This window comes from Pristis pectinata, chromosome 2 (genome assembly GCF_009764475.1).
Source record: "Pristis pectinata isolate sPriPec2 chromosome 2, sPriPec2.1.pri, whole genome shotgun sequence".
NCBI lineage: Eukaryota > Metazoa > Chordata > Chondrichthyes > Rhinopristiformes > Pristidae > Pristis > Pristis pectinata.
Window position 1 is genome coordinate 14,147,408 of NC_067406.1, and position 18,325 is coordinate 14,165,732.

Consider the following 18,325-nt stretch of genomic DNA (forward strand, 5'->3'; position numbering starts at 1 on the left):
CCAGGAACTTGAAGGTCTCAACCCTCTCGACCTCAGCACCATTGATGTAGACAGGTGCATGTACACCACCCCCTTTCCTGAAGTCAATGACCAGCTCTTTTGTTTTGTTGACATTGAGGGCAAGGTTGTTGTCATGACAGCATTCCACTAAGCTCTCTATCTCCTTCCTGTACTCCGACTCATCGCTGTTTGAGATACGGCCTACAGTGGTGGTATCATCTGCAAACTTGAAGGTGGAGTTAGAGCAGGATCTGGCTACACAGTCATGAGTGTATAGCGAGTAGAGTAGAGGGCTGAGGACGCAGCCTTGTGGGGCATCAGTGTTGAGAATAACAGTGCCGGAGGTATTGCTGCCTATTCTCACTGATTGCGGTCTGTTTGTTAGAAAGTCAAGGATCCAGTTACAGAGGGAGGTGTTGAGTCCTAGGTCTCAGAGTTTGATGACAAGCTTACTTGGGATTATTGTATTGAAGGAAGAGCTGTAGTCAATAAACAATAGTCTAACATTGGTGTCTTTACTGTCCAGATGCTCCTGAGCTGAGTGTAGGGCCAGGGAGATGGCATCCGCTGTAGACCTGTTTCGCCAATAGGCGAATTGCAATGGGTCCAGGTTGTCTGGTAGGCTGGAGTTGATGCATGCCATGACCAACCTCTCAAAGCACTTCATGGTGGTGGATATCAGAGCCACTGGTTGGTAGTCATTGAAGCATGTTACCTTGTTTTTCTTCGGTACCGGGATGATGGTGGTCTTCTTAAAACAGGAGGGAACCTGAGCTTGAAGCAGGGAGAGGTTAAATATGTCTGCAAATACTTCTGCCAGCTGATCAGCACAAGATCTGAGCACACGGCCAGGGACACCATCTGGGCCAGGCAATTTCCTCGTGTACACTCTCCACAAGACTGATCTTATGTCCTCCACTGTGATCGCAGGTTCAGCTTCATTGGTGGCCGTCAGGGTGGATGGTGACAATCCACTACACTTCTATTCAAAATGCGCATAGACTGCGTTAAGTTCATCCAGAAGGGATGTGCTGTTGTTAGCTATGAAGCCCGACTTTGTCTTGTAGCCTGTTATTGCATGTAAGCCCCGCCATAACTGACGGCTGGTCAAGGACTTGACGGAAGCCTGACCCAAGAAAGACGTCAGCCATTGTAAACATGAAGAGGCCCCAAAACAAAGAGGAGGTGAGACATTTCTTAGGGATGGTGACTTACCTGGCTAAGTTCATCCCTTGACGGTGTTACAATCCCAGGTTGCTACTTGATGAGTGTCCCTTTAAGATGCCTGAGTGGTAGTGTGTGTGGCTTTCTCTGACTACTGCGAGTGAAAAAAACCGACTATAACTGGAACGTGCTGGCAATTGCAGAGAGAGAGAGAGAGAGAGAGATGGTAGCACTGACTGCCAGTCTCTGTATCTATGGATGAAGAACAATCGTTGTGACTGTCACTTTAAAATCCACGTATGGATGTTTGGAGCTATCTGTGGAGTCCATGTTGTCGTTAACCTGTACTGGAAAGCAGGTATATCTGTGGGCGGCCACGTATCGAGTACCCTCAGTGTGGTAGATAATTTGGAACAAAGCAATGGAGATCTTCGGTGATTGAGGCATCGTATTGGTTCCATCGTGGAACTTGTGGAATTCATAAACACCTTCGCTCTACATTCTAATGTGGTTTTCAAAAGCCTTTGCTCATCGTTCTACTCCACGACTTGCTGAACTGAACTTTGAGAACTGTTCCTCGACTTGGGGTTTGGGAACTTGCCACACTCACTCACTTCGGGTTTATTTTGGGGTCAATGTCTGTTATCTAATGTTTTTATTGCTCTTATTATTACAAGTAGTTATTAATATATAAATTCTAACATTTAAACATGACTCATTGTGTTTCTATTGTTGCTGGTACGTAACAAAATTGGGGGCTCCTCCAGGATTTGAACCCCAGACCTCTCGCACCCCAAGTCAAGGAGCAGTTCTCAAAGTTCATTTCAGTACAATGATGAGCAAAGGTTTTTGAAAACCACATTAGAATGTAGAGAGAATGTAGAAAGAAGGTGTTTACGAATTCCACAAGTTCTACGATGGAACCAATACGATGCCTCAATCACTGAAGATCTCCATTGCTTTGTTCCGAAGTATCTGCCACACCGAGGACACTAGATACATGGCAGCCCACAAATATGCCTGCTTTCCAGTACAGGTTAATGACAAAGTGGACTCCACAGATTGCTCCAAAAATCCATGTATGGATTTTAAAGTGACAGTCGCAACAATTGTTCTTCATCCATAGATACAGAGACTGTCTCTGTCTCTGTCTCTGTCTCTGTCTCTCTGTCTCTCGCTCTCCCTCTCTGTCTCTCTCTCTTTCTTTCTATCTGTCTGTGCAATTGCCAGCACGTTCCAGTTATAGTCGTTTTTTTTCACTCTCAGTAGTCAGATAAAGCCACACACACTACCACTCAGACATCTTAAAGGGACACTCATCAAGTAACAACCTGGACTTCTAACAACTGTCAACAGTGTGAGCACCACTTAGGTCACTCCTTGAGCAACAAAATGAATGGATTTGGTCTCATGAGCAAGAAGAGTGTTTCCAGACGTTGAAATGGGTCCTAACTGAAGAGCCTGTGCTGAAGTTGTATGATCTGGAAAGGTGTATCAGGATATCAGCTGATGCGTCCCGGCAAGGCCTTGGATCAGTACAACTGCAGCAGCATGATGGCACATAGCAACCTGTGGTCTGTGCATCAAGGGCTTTAACAAGTGCGGAAGCCAACCATGCACAGATAGAGAAAGAGCTTCTTGCCACTACATATGCATGTGAAAGGTTCCATCAGTACACCTATGGGCAAGCTATTGAAGTGGAGACAGACCATAAACCATTGGTCTCAATTATGTCCAAACCACTGAATGACTGTCCCATGAGGATACGGCGCATGTTGATAAGGCTGCAGAAATATGACGTGAAGATGATCTGCACACCGGGAAAATATATGTTGCTGCTGATGCTCTGTCTCGAGCAGTCGACAAGACAGAAAAAAGTGATCAACAGGTTAATGCAGATATACAGGCCTATGTTGACATGATTGTCACCTCTCTTCCAGTATCTCCGGATAGAACAGAGCAGATTAGGAAAGCAGCAGAGGCTGATGAAAGCAGCACACCTGAAAAAACAAGCACCAGACCAAAAAGGACCATTAAACCACCTCAGAGACTGATTGAGAGCTGCTAAGTGGACAAGGGTTCTTGACAGGTTTATAAGGACAAAGTATTGTGTTTGTTTTTCATTAAAGGGGGAAGATGTGTTATTATGTAGTTATAATAAAGAACTACAGTTCCCAGTAGGCAATGCAAGGGGTCACATGGGGGAACAGGAAGTGGCTGTAAAAAGAGTGGGAAAGCAAACCAGCCTGTTGTTGGTTAATAAAAATGTTCAGACGTTAAACCCACACGAAGTTTGTCTCTTGATGAAGAACAAACATAACAGGTAGGTTGAGTGAGCTAGAGCTTTTCTCTTTGGAGAGAAGGAGGATGAGAGGTGACTTGATAGGGGTGTACAAGATAATAAGAAGCATAGATCAAGTCGAGAGTTAGAGATTTTTCCCAGGGCGACAATGGCTAACACAAGGGGACATAATTTTAAGGTGATTGGAGGAAGGTATAAGGGGGATGTCAGGGGTAAGTTTTTTACACAGAGAGTGGTGGGTGCGTGGAACGCACTGCCAGCAGAGGTTGTGGGGGCAGATGCATTAGGGACATTTGAGAGACTCTTAGACAGACACATGAATGATAGAATGGGAGGGAAAGGTTAGATAGATATTAGAGCAGGATAAAATGTTGGCACAACATTGTGGGCCAAAGGGCCTGTACTGTGCTGTAGTGTTCTATATTGACATTAAAAAAGACAAATAAATTATCAAGCAGATGAAATATTAGTAAAATATTTTGCAGAAGCACTGATAAAATGTAAGTTTGGGATGGGAATGGGGCATTAAGATATAGACAAGAAAATACCACAGGTAACGAAAATGAGTTGGCAGAAATACTAAATCAGTATTTCACTTTGGCATTTGTCAGGAAGCTAGAATAGGTGGACATGACTTTGGGTGATGAGATGAGTAATGATTTGAGTGCACTTGAAATATATATAAAAAATAAGCTAATCAAACTCAAGAGAGCAAAAGCCAGAACAAGATGGATTTTATATGAATTTTGGGAAGGGTCTTCAATATGTGGGTAGAATGGGAAAATCAGGTTGCTAGTGGACCCCCAGGAAAGGAATTTGTGGAATGTCTACGAGATGGCTTCTTAGAGCAGCTTGTGGTAGAGCCCAGCAGGGAACAGGCAATTCTGGAGTTGGTGTTGTATAATGAAGCATACTTGATCAGGGAGCTTAAGGTGAAGCAACCCTTAGGAGGCAGTAACCATAATATGATAGAATTCACCCTGCAGTTTGAGAGGGAGAAGCTGAGATCAAAGATAATGGTATTACGGTTGAGTAAGCATAACAACGGAGGCATGAGGGTGGAGCTGGCCAGAGTTGATTGGAAGAAGACAGCAGGGAAGACAGTGGAGCACCAAAGTCAGGAACTTCTGGGACTAATTCCGGAGACACAGCAGAATCTCATCCCAAGGAAGAAGAAGCACACTGAGGGGAGGATGATGCTGACAAAGGAAGTCAGGGACAGCATAAAAGCAAAAGAGAAGGCATATAATATGGAGAAGATTAGTGAGAAGCCAGAGGATTGGAAAACCTTTAAAAATCAACAGAGGACAATTAAATATCAATAAGGGAAGAGGAGGTGAAATACAAGGGTAAATTAGCCAACAATATAAAAGAAGATTGCAAAAGGTTTTTTCCAGATGTATAAAGGGGAAAAGAGAGCTGGAAAATGATACTGGAGAAGTAGTGATGGGGAACAGGGAAATGGTGGAAGAACTGAATAGGTACTTTACAGGACCCATATGTCAAAAGATAAGCTAGCCTGTTTTTATCACCATATAAATCCTATATGTGACAGATGTAAATCGAATGTGGCTTCTTTGACACATATGTTTTGGTCCTGTCCTCTTTTGGAAAAATATTGGAAAGATATTTTTAACATTATTTCAAACGTATTGAAGATTGACTTACAACCTCACCCTATCACTGCAATTTTTGGATTACCAAGGATGGAGTCTGGCCATTTATCTGCTTCCGCTAACCATATGATTGCCTTTGTTACATTAATGGCCAAACGATCCATTTTGCTTAAATAGAAGTATCTAATACCCCCTATTACTTTTCAATGGTTCTCTCAAACTATATCATGTTTAAACTTGGAAAAAATTAGGAGTGGTACTGTTGATCCTTCGCTTAAATTTGAGGAAGTTTTGAGTCCATTTATTCAATATTTTCACATGACATAGATCCCCTTATAATAACCCTTCAATTTAGAGGAACGGAGTTGACGACATAATATTGCTCTGTTTCTGTTGAGAAATCTTAGTCCAGTTTTCTTTTCTGTTTTTTTTTAATTTTTTCTCTTTAGCTTAGTTTGGTTTGATATATTGTTTATAATTTTGGTTTTTTTTTCTTTCTTTTATATTTTATAATAAATCTTTTTCTTTTATATTATATTCATTCACTAACAGATCGTTGGATCTACAGATTTTTTTTATATTTTATTGTTCTTTATGATTATCCATGTCATGATTGTTCTCCTGATCTCTTTGTATTACATGTATAAACATTGATATATTAATCTGTATTAATTTGAAAACTAATAAAAAGATTGAAAAAAGAAAGAATAGGTACTTTACATCAGTCTTCACAGTGGAAGACACCAGTAGCATGCCAGGAATTCAGGAGAGTCAGGGCAGAGGTGTGTGTAGTGGCCATTACTAAGGAGAAGGTGCTGGTGAAACTGAAAAGGCCTTAAGGTGGATAAATCACCTGGACCGGATAGACTACACCCCGAGTTCTGAAAGAGTAAGCTGAAGAGATTGTGCAGGAATTAGTAGTGATCTTTCAAGAATTACTGGAATCAGGGAGGTTCCCAGAGGACTGGAAAATTGTAAATGTGACACACCTGATTAAAAAGGGAAGGAGGCAAAAGATGGGCTGGTGGTTGGTAAGATTTTAGAGCCCATTATTAAGAATGAAGTTTTGGAGTGCTAAGAAGTATATGATCAAATCGGGTAAATTCAGCATGGTTTCGTTAAAGGGAGATTTTACCTGACAAATGTGTTAGAATTCTTTGAGGAGATAACAAGCAGGTTAAACAAAGGAGAGTCAATGATGTTATTTACTTGTATTTTCAGAAGGCCTTTGACAAGTTGCTGCACACGAGGCTGCAAAACAAGATAAGTGCCCAGGGAGTTAGGGGAAAGGTATTAGTATGGATAGAAGATTGGCTGATTGGCAGAAAGCAGAGAGAGGGGATAAAGGGGTCCTTTTCAGGTGGCTGCCGGTGGCTGGTGGAGTTCCACAGGGATCAGTGCTGGGATCACAACTTTTCACTTTATACATTAATGCTCTGGATGAAGGAATTGATGGCATTGTGGCCAAGTTTGCAGATGATACAAAGATAGGCAGAGAGACAGGTAGTGTTGCAGAGGAAGGGAATCTGCAGAAAGACTTGGACAGGTTAGGAGAGTGGGCAAAGAAGTGGCAGATGGAATACAGCGTAAGGAAGTGTGGGGCTATGCACTTTGGTCAGAAGGATAAAGGTGTAGGCTACTTTCTAAATGGGGAAAGAATTCAGAAATTGGAGGTGCAAAGGGACTTGGGAGTCCTAATTCAGGATTCCCTTAAGGTTGACTTGTTAGTTGAGTTGGTAGTAATGGAGGCAAATGCAATGTTAGCATTCATTTTGAGAGGACTAGAATATCAAAGCAAGGATATATTGCTGAGGCTTTGTAAGACATTAGTCAGACAGCATTTGGAATACTGTGATCAATTTTGGGCCCCATCTTTCAGGAAAGATGTGCTGGACCTGGAGAAAGTCCAGAGGAGGTTCACAAGAATGATCCTGGGAATGAAATGCCTGTTATAATACCTATATTTAAGAAGCGGGATAGATTTTGTTTGGGGAATTATAACCCAGTCATTTTAAGATTATTTGTGGAATAAAATAATGGAATAGAAGTACATCTATAGACAATAAATGTAAAGGATGAATAGTTAGCATGGATTTCCAAAGGGAGCAGTGGTAGGGACTGGATCTATGGGGAAGCCACTAATAATTCCAAGAGGAGATTCAGGCAAAATCTCTTTACTGAGAGAGTGGAACATATTCTGAAGGATGGTTGTCAAAGTGATTAATGTACCCGCATTTAAGACGAAACTAGATAAGCACAACAGGGAAAAGGAAGTTATGTTTGGAGAGTGAGAGGGAGAGGTATAGGGTGATATAACAAATAGAGTAGGCGCTGAGGAACTGTCAAAGAAGAAACAGAGTTTTGATAGTTTAATGTAGATAAAATATCTCCACTTGTGGGAAGACCCTAACTAGAGGCCATTAGTATATGGTAGTCACAAAGAAATCCAAAATTGAATTCAGAAGAAGCACCTTCACCCAAACACTGATGACAATGTGGAACTTGAGACTGCAGAGAATGGTTGAAGCAAATGATATGGGTTCACTAAAGACCAGGTTGGACAGGCACAGGATGTACATAGAACATTACAGCACAGTACAGGCCCTTTGGCCCACAATGTTGTGTCAACATTTTATCCTGCTCTAAGATCTAGCTAACCCTTCCCTCCCACATAGCCCTCCATTTCTCCATCATTCATGCGTCTATCTAAGAGTCTCTTAACTCTCCCTAAGGAGAAGAGAATTAAGGATATGTTGATAGATGAGGAAAGATGGGAGGGGTCTTGAGTGGATAACTGGCTGGGCTAAGTGACCTGTTACTGGACCACACATGCTGTATAATTCTATGCAACACCAGGTATGGGCAAGTTCTGATGAAGGGTCTCTGGCCTGAAACATTTCACTTTCCACGGATGCTGCCTGACCTGTTGAGAGTTTCCAAAATTTTTTGTTTATGTTTCAGATTTCCAGCATCTGCAGTTTTTTATTGATGATCTACATTTTAATGAACTTTTATGGGCAATAGATGCCAGCATTGTCAGTGACACTCATATCACACAATATCAAAGAAAGAAAGAAGGAAAGAAATGAAAATTCTTGGTTTGGAACTCTCACTAATAAACATTCCTCCACAGAGAATGCCAATGATACCAGAACCTGCCTTCAATATTAATGTTCTAAATCATCACCAGTATTACCTATCTGTTATGAGTGGGGGTTATACATTTCTGTGATGCTTTAACCTACTAAAAATTCTTACTTGAATTTCAGTTTGGAATTCAAAATATGATAGGGTCTTGGATAATGTTACACTTGCAGTACCAAAATTGGAAGATAATTGGACCCTGGTTGGTTAGAGTGGTAAATTGGGGAGGGGCACAAATTTGTGATGGCCTCCAATAAATCCAACAGAGGAATTCAGGAGTAACCTCTTTGGCTAGAGATGGGCGAGAAGGTTGATTCCGTGGATTTGTTGAGGTGAATAATTGTTTAGTGGAAGCTAGAGAAGTTCATTTGGGAAAAAAGTAATACAGATTTTGTTAATAGAGTGAGATAGTGAGGGGTGAGGTGAGGATCATTCGGAGCATTGACACCAGCAAAAATAATTTGGCCTGTTTCCCTAATGTTCATTTTGGCTAATTCTTTGCAATTCTATGTGGATAAGCTTCCTGATCCTATCAAAGTTAATTTGAGGTCTGTGTTTCTTAATTATCTATATGCATCTAATTGGTTCATATGAGAAACATTGCTTATATTGCCTTTTGGGTTTTGAAGAATGTATTAACTTCATTGCTAGGGTAACAGCCCTCCCCAGGAATGTGGTTAAACAGAAAGAGTTCTCCAAGGGGAGATGCTTAAAACATTTCCCATAAGCATATTTTTTAAAAATGGTTTTATTCCATCTGCCTGGATTTGCTGAAAAGCCAAAGTGCTTGGCTGGAAGGTTGGAGCTTGAAAGGAGTGCTTGGTATCATGTGAAGCACACATTTTCACCGGACTCGTATTGAATGGGGCTGAGTATTTCTCTCCACACAGGAATCCCAGTATCCTATTGCATTACAAATGACAGTTCCAGTACCAGATCTCTCAGCCGGTTTTTTTTAAATGACTCTATGACAGTCTGAACATCAATATGCAGATAGTTATCTCAAGGCATTTCTACTAAGGCTTGCTTAAATACAGTCGAATTATATAGCCAACGAAAGACAATCCCCCATCATGCCCATCAGAACATGCCAAAGTTAGCTTACCACATAACCAGTTGATGTGATCCAAATATACAATAAAAGCAGAGAATGCTGGAAATACTCAGCAGGTCAGGCTTTCACTTTTAAATTGTCTTCATTCTTACAAAGGGTCTTCAACCTGAAATGTTAACTCTGCTTCTTTTCCCACAGATGCGGCCTGATCTGCTGTGTTTCCAGCATTTTCAGTATTTATTTTAGATTTCCAACAATTACAGTTTGTTTTTGCTGATCTAACGCTACAACCCAGCTCATCTCCTGTTTGACTCTGTGGCAGTGACTTCGCCATTGAATCAGATGATTATGCCCCTCTCTAGAGGTTTGAGTGTGCAATCTATGCTGTATCTTTGGTGCTGCAGGATGCTACATTTGAGACATCACCTTTCAGGTAAATCTTTAACCATAATCCTATCTGCTGGATCAGATGGATGTAAAACCCTCAATCCCATTATCATAAAATCCCATTATCATAATTTGTCCTTTCCTCATGAAATTGTTTCTTATTCATTCATTTAATTCATTGAGTGACCTTGACCTTGGTATGTACTGTATAATCACACAGCAATTACTGGACTCAAAGGCAATGCTTTGACTGTGAAGGGCTTCACTAAGGATATAAAAAGCACCATATAAATGCTGTTCAAAGACAGCGTCGTCACAAGTCAAGCTGAAGACAATGTCACCTAATGGGTAATTCCACTGTCAATCAAGCTTCTGAGTAACACAACTGGGCATTGGCTGCTCAATCACATTCCAGGATCCACAGTGCATGTTCAGTTCAGGATGTACTTTATTCATCAGTTCTATTTGAAGAATTCTATAGAGTCATAGAGTACTACAGCACAGAAACAGGCCCTTCGGCCCATCTAGTTCATGCTGACCTGATCTTCTGCCTAGTCCCATCGACCTGCACCCGGACCATATCCCTCCAAACCCCTCCCATCCACGTACCTATCCGAACTTCTCTTAAATGTTACAATTGAATCCACATCCACCACTTCTGCTGGCAGCTCGTTCCACATTCGCACCACCCTCTGAGTGAAGAAGTTTCCCCTCAGATTCCCCTTAAATATTTCACCTTTTACCCTTAACCTATGACCTCTAGTTCTAGTCTCACCCAACCTGAGGGGAAAAGCCTGCATGCATTCACCCTATCTATACCCCTCATAATTTTGTATACTTCTATAAGATCTCCCCTCATTCTCCTGCACTCTAGGGAATAAAGTCCTAACCTATTCAACCTTTCCCTATAACTCAGGTCCTCATCCTGGCAACATCCCTGTAAATTTCCTCTGCACTCTTTCAAGCTTATTGATATCTTTCCTGTAGGTAGGGACCAGAATTGCACACAATACTTTAAATTCGGCCTCACCAACGGCTTGTACAACTTCAACATAACATCCCAAATCCTGTACTCAGTGCCCTGATTTATGAAGACCAATGTGCCAAAAGCTCTCTTTATCACCCTATCCACCTGTGATGCCACTTTTAAGGAACTATGTATTTGTATTCCCAGGTCCCTTTGTTCTACCGCACACCTCAAAGCCCTACCTTTCACGGTGTAAGTCTTGTGGTTTGTCACTGTGGTTTGTCCTCCCAAAATGCAATACCTCACACTTGTCAGCATTAAATTCCATCTGCTATTTTTCAGCCTATTGTCGTAGCTGATCATGATCACACTGCAAGCTTTGATAGATTTCCTCACTGTCCACTATGGTCCCAGTCTTGGTGTCATCTGCAAATTTGCTGATCTAATTTACTACGTTATCATCTAAATCATTAATATAGATGGCAGGCATGTTAGCATAGCGGTTAGCACAATGCTATTACAGCGCCAGTGACCCGGGTTCAATTCTGGCCGCTGTTTGTAAGGAGTTTGTACGTTCTCCCCATGTGTCCACGTGGGTTTCTTCCGGGTGCTCCGGTTTCCTCCCACATTGCAAAGACGTACGGGTTAGGAAGTTGTGGGCATGCTATGTTGACGCTGGAAATGTGGCGACACTTGCGGGCTGCCGCCCAGAACGCTCTACGCAAAAGGTGCATTTCACTGTGTGTTTCGATGTACATGTGACTAATAAAGAAATCTTAATCTTAAACATCAACGGGCCCAGCACCGATCACTGCGGCACACCACTAGTCACAGGCCTTCAGTCAGAGAGACAACCATCTATTACTACCCTCTGGCTTTTCCCACTAAGCCAATGTTGAATCCAATTGGCTACTTCGTCCTGAATGCTAAACGACTTAATCTGCTGGACCAGCCTCCCATGTGGGACTTTGTCAAAGGCCTTGCTAAAGTCCATGTAGACAGAAAAAACTTCGGAGGTTTCATCGGTTTCATTTCGGCAAGCTTCGGGACTTCGGAACAGCTAAATTTTTTTTAATTCTCATCGGGAATAGTGGGGCAGGACTGCGCAGGCGCGTGACGTCAGCGGGTAGCGCGTGGGCAGTTTAAAAAGTGGACTGCCATATCCAGCAGACAGCATTCGGAGCAGGCAGTGGAGTGAGAGGGAGCAGAGTGTTTTGGGCTTTGGCTCAAGGGGCTTAGGCGTAAAGGGGCAAGGAGAGGTAGGTGATTTGAGGAAAGGAAGTAGTATGAGTGTGGTTTTCTGTGCTCGGTGTCAGATGTGGGAGGTCCTGGAGTCTCCCAGCCTCCAAGACAACCACATCTGCATCAGGTGTGTTGAACTGCAGCTCCTGAAGGACCGTGTTAGGGAACTGGAGATGCAGCTCGATGACCTTCGTATGGTCAGGGAGAATGAGGAGGTGATAGAAAGGTGTTATAGGCAGGTAGTTACACCGGGGCGACGGGAGTTGGAGAAGTGGGTCACAGTTAGGAGGGGGAAGAGGAATAGTCAGGTACTAGAGAGTACCCCTGTGGCTGTACCCCTTGACAATAAGTACTCCTGCTTGAGTACTGTTTGGGGAGACAGCCAACCTGGGGGAAGCAACAGTGGCAGTGTCTCTGGCACATAGTCCGGCCCTGTGGCTCAGAAGGGTAGAGAGGGAGAGAGGAGGGCAGTAGTGATAGGGGTCTCTATAGCTAGGTGGGCAGACAGGCGATTCTGTGGATGCAGGAAAGAAACTCGGAAGGTAGTTTGCCTCCCAGGTGCCAGGGTCCAGGATGTTTCGGATCGCGTCCAAGATATCCTGCAGAGGGAGGGAGAACAGCCAGAGGTCGTGGGACATATTGGTACCAACGACATAGGTAGGGAAAGGGATGAGGTCCTGAAAAAAGACTTTAGGGAGTTAGGAAGGAAGTTGAGAAGCAGGACCTCAAAGGTAGTAATTTCAGGATTACTGCCTGTGCCACGTGACAGCGGGTATAGGAATAGAATGAGGTGGAGGTTAAATGCGTGGCTGAGGGATTGAATAAGGGGCAGGGATTCAGATTTCTGGATCATTGGGGCCTCTTTTGGGGCAGGTATGACCTGTACAAAAAGGACGGGTTGCACTTGAATCCCCAAGGGGACCAATATCCTGGCGGGGAGGTTTGCTAAGGCTACTGAGGAGAGCTTAAACTAGAATTGTTGAGGGGTGGGATTCGAACTGGAGAGACTGGGGAAGAGGTGTTTGGCTCTTAAATAGGGAAAGCTTGTAGTAGGTACGAGAGGGAAGATAGGCAGGTGTCATCTCCAGACAGTGAGGGGTTTAGATGGGGTGGAGTTTGTTAGGTGTGTTCAGGAAGGGTTCTTGGCACAGTATGTAGATAGACCTACAAGAGGAGAGGCTGTGCTTGATTTCGTATTGGGAAATGAACCTGGTCAGGTGTCAGATCTGTCAGTGGGAGAGCATTTTGGAGATAGTGATCATAATTCTATCTCCTTTATGTTAGCACTGGAGAGGGATAGGAACAGACAGACTAGAAAGGTGTTTAATTGGAGTAAAGGGAATTATGAGGCTCTCAGGCAGGAAATTGGAAGCTTAAATTGAGAACAAATGTCCTCAGGGAAAAGTATGGAAGAAATGTGGCAAATATTCAGGGGATATTTGTGTGGAGTTCTGCATAGGCATGTTCCAATGAGACAGGGAAGTCATGAGAGGTTACAGGAACTGTGGTGTACAAAGACTATAATGAATCTAGTCAAAAGGAAAAGAAAAGCTTACAAAAGGTACAGAGAGCTAGGTAACGTTAGAGATCTGGAAGAGTATAAGACTAACAGGAAGGATTTTAAGAAGGAAATTAGGAGAGCCAGAAGGGGACATGAGAAGGCCTTGGCGGGCAGGATTAAGGAAAACCCCAAGGCATTCTACAAGTATGTGAAGAGCAAAAGGATAAGCTGTGAAAGAATAGGACCTATCAAGTGCAGCAGTGGGAAAGTGTGTATGGATCTGGAAGAAATAGTGGAGGTACTCAATGAATACTTTATCAGTATTCACTACGGAAAAAGATCTGAGTGATTATAGTGAGGACTTGCAGCAGGCTGAAAAAACTTGAGCATGTAGATATTAGGAAAGAGGAGGTGCTGAAACTTTTGGAAAGCATCAAATTGGATAAGTCGCCGGGACTGGATGAGATGTACCCCAGGCTGCTGTGGGAGGCGAGGGAGGAGATTGCAGACCCTCTAACGATGATCTTTGCATCATTAATGGAGATGGGAGAGGTTCCAGAAGATTGGAGGGTTGCAGATGTTGTTCCCTTGTTCGAGAAAGGGAGTAGAGATAGCCCAGGAAATTATAGACCAGTGAGTCTTACATCAGTAGTTGGTAAGCTGATGGAGAAGATCCTGAGAGGCAGGATTTATGAACGTTTGGAGAGGAATAATATGATTAGGAATAGTCAGCATGGCTTTGTCAAGGGTAAGTCCTGCCTTACGAGCCTGACTGATTTTTGAATGTGACTAAACACATCGATGAAGGGAGAGTAGTAGATGTAGTGTATATGGATTTCAGCAAGGCATTTAATAAGGTACCCCATGCAAGGCTTATTGAGAAAGTAAGGAGGCATGAGATTCAGGGGAACATTGCACCATGGATCGAGAACTGGCTGGCCCACAGAAGGCAAAGAGTGGTTGTTGAAGGGTCGTATTCTGCATGGAGGTCGATGACCAGTGGTGTGCCTCAGGGATCTGTTCTGGGACCCTTACTTTTTGTGATTTTTTTAACGACCTGGATGAGGAAGTGGGGGGATGGGTTAGTAAGTTTGCAGATGACACAAAGATTGGAGGTGTTGTGGATAGTATAGAGGGCTGTCAGAGGTTACAGTGGGACATAGATAGAATGCAAAGTTGGGCTGAGAAGTGGCAGATGCAGTTCAACCCAGATAAGTGTGAAGTGGTTCATTTTGGTAAGTCAAATATGACGGCAGAGTATAGTATTAATGGTAGGACTCTTGGTAGTGTGGAGGATCAGAGGGATCTTGAGGTCCAAGTCCATAGGACGCTCAAAGCAACTGCACAGGTTGACTCTGTGGTTAAGAAGGCATATGGTGTATTGTCCTTCATCAATCGTGGAATTGGATTTAGGAGCCGAGAGGTATTGTTGCAGCTATATAGGACCCTGGTCAGACCCCACTTGGAGTACTGTGCTCAGTTCTAGTCGCCTCACTACAGGAAGGATATGGAAGCCATAGAAAGGGTGCAGAGGAGATTTATAAGGATGCTGCCTGGAATGCGGAGCATGCCTTATGAAAGCAGGTTGGGGGAACTCGGCCTTTCTCCTTTGAGCAATGGAGGATGAGGGGGGACCTGATAGAGGTATATAAGATGATGAGAGGCATTGCTAGAGTAGATAGTCAGAGGCTTTTCCCCAGGGCTGAAATGGTTGCCACAAGAGGACATAGGTTTAAGCTGCTGGGGAGCTGGTATAGAGGAGATGTCAGGGGTAAGTTTTTTACTCAGAGTGGTGAGTGCATGGAATGGGCTGCCGGAAACGGTGGTGGAGGCGGATACGATAGGGTCTTTCAAGAGACTTTTGGATAGGTACATGAAGCTGAGAAAAATAGAGGGCTATGGGTAAGCCTAGTAATTTCTAAGGTGGTAATTTCCACAGCTTTGTGGGCCAAAGGGCCTGAATTGTGCTGTAGGTTTTCTATGTTTCTGACATCCACCGCCTTTCTTTCATCAACCTTCTTGATAACCTCCTCGAAAAGCTCTATAAAATTGGTTAGACATGACTTACCACACACAAAACCATGTTGACTATCTCTAATCCCTGCCTATCCAAATACTTACATATCCTGTCCCTTAGAATACCTTCCAATAATTTACCCACGACTGACATCAGACTCACCGGCTTATAATTTCCTGGCTTATTCTTAGAGCCACTATCATATTTTGCAGTTCCTTTACCTGGGATCACTTCACTCTTCCGGTGCTCTTATGGAAGCATACTTCTTTACATTATCTCGTGGAATAATTTACACCGCAAATCGATCTCTTTTGGACGATTTTGTTCCCAACTGATTTTTTCACTGATCTTAGTGTTTGTGAATATTATGTTGAAAGTGCTTAGAATGCAAAGTTCTCCTGTGCAGAACGTGCTTTCTAGGGAAAATGTATTTTGCCTCTTTGAGCTGATTTCAATAAAACATCAGCAAAAAAAAACTGCAGGAGTTAACACAAAGTTCCATGTAGAGTATACATATCAGTGACAAAAAGGCAAAAACTTTAACACACTGGAAAAAAAATAAATTGTGAAGTTGCACTCATAATTTCTGCATTGATTCCTACTAAACCAACTATTTCTGCCCCTCTCTCTACCTGTCCCTCTCTACCTGTCCATCCATAAAGGGTAGGGACCAGTTAAAAGGGATGCATGTGATGACAGTGCTGTAGTCAGGTGGAATGGGGATGACTGAGGGACTGTTATAGGGAGAGTTTGAGCAGGCTAGGACTTTATTCATTGGAGCATAGGAGACTGAGGGGCATAGATAGGGTGAATGTATACAGCCTTTTTCCCAGGGTTGGGGAATCTAGAACTAGTGGGCACAGGTTTAAGGTGAGATGGGAGAGATTTAATAGGAACCTGAGGAGCAACTTTTTAACACAGAGGGTGGTGCATATATATAATGAGCTGCCAGAGGATGTGATTGAGGCAGGTGCATTAACCACAGTTAATGTACACTTGGACAGGTACATGGAACGGAACGGTTTAGAGGGATATGGGCCAGATGTGGTCAAGTGGGACTAGCTAAGATGGGCATCCTGGTCAGCATGGACCAGTTGGGCTGAAGGGCCTGCTTCCAGTTGTATGACTGTGTAATTCCACTGTCAATTAAGTTTCCGAGTCACCCAACTGTAAGTGATTGAGGATGATGTTGTAAACATATAGAGCTCACTGAAATTTTTCTGAAGTTAATTTGTTTCTGCCAGAAGAAATTGTTTCTGTTTTCTCTGCTTGTTAAATGGACTTATTTGACTTTGCTTGTTCTACAATAGAATGCCGAGGTTTACGCGCATTGCCCCACCTTCAGCCCATTGGCAATATCGTATTATCAGCAAACAGCAAGGTACCACAGTGTCTGGACACTTCAGCATGGAACTGGAGCAATACTAAGCATGTGCGTAGGAGGTAACTGACAGCATGAGTGCTGACTGTGTACATAGAACTGAGGTTCATGTGTGGAGGAACAGTGAGGCCAATCACTCCTCTTCCTCTCTGACATCCATTTGCCAAACAAGTCCTTGTTTTATTTCCTTCAACCAATTCCTCATGCAAGTCCAGGTTTTACCTCTAATTCAGTTTCAGCATCAGCCTTTTGTGAAGAATTCAATGGTATATTGATCAGAAAAAGACTGATTAGCTTTAAATTTTTTGGCCAAACACAAATGGTATCTGAATATCTAAAGAGTTCATTTAGATTCTTCTTTCACAACAGTATCTCCTTTAAGCTTTTAAAGTTAATTTTAGTTGAATTAACATTAATTGTAACTGGAGTCTGAGCTGGTCATTACTCATTATACTTTCGAAGTATGCTGGTCAAACCTGGTGGATTTGAATTCTGGGATGATGATTAATGATGCATCATATATTTATATTAGCAATGCAATTTAAAAGTTTGGGCACAGCAGACAATGAAATATATTCTTTAATATCTTTATTACATGGATCATGAGTTTTCTAATAACTTCTGAAACTTTTAATGGCAATAGCCCATTAACCCTTGCGGGCATGGAAACATCTTGTTTAACATTATAACTTTGACAAACTTGCTGCATTAATTCAACGATTTTACTTGAGCAGAATCTTAAAATCCCTCACTGATATCTGCACTTCCAGACTCAAAGGGCTTGTAGAGGAAAGGGTTCCACTCAGTGCCAGAGAAGGCAAAATACAAAGGGAGATTGGTTAGGCTGATGTTTTCATTGGAACAAAGAAGGCATACTTAATCAGGATGCATTAAATTATGAGACGTCTGGATATGATCATGAGGAATGTGCTATTTCCCTTAGCAGATAAGTTAACAATTAGAGGGCATAGATTTAAGATAATTGGTAAATTGATCAGGCACCATTGAGGAAAGCAGTGGAGTTGTGGGATTTGGTGCCTGGAAAGGTTGTGGAAGTGTCTTCACACTTCAAAAGTGCCCTGATATACACTTGATGCACTGCAAATACCAACTGAGAGATGGGAAGTTAGGTCAAGCAAAAGCTTTTTATGAGCTGGCATCAACATGCTAGGCTGAGAGCTAATCTTCTGCGGCATAAATTTCTGTGGTTCTGTCTCAGGGCAGGCACAGTAGTGTAGCGGTTAGCATAATGCTATTACAGCTCCAGCGACCCGGGTTCAATTCAGGCCGCTGTCTGTAAGGAGTTTGTATGTTCTCCCCGTGTGTCTGCGTGGGTTTCCACTGGGTGCTCCGGTTTCCTCCCACATTGCAAAGGTGTACGGGTTAGGAAGTTGTGGGCATGCTATTTTGGCACCGGAAGCATGGCGACACTTGTGGGCTGCCCCCCAGAACCCTCTATGCAAAAGGTGCATTTCACTGTGTTTTTCGATGCACATGTGACTAATAAAGATGTCTTACCTCATCAGAACAGTATTTGACTTTAGATCTGG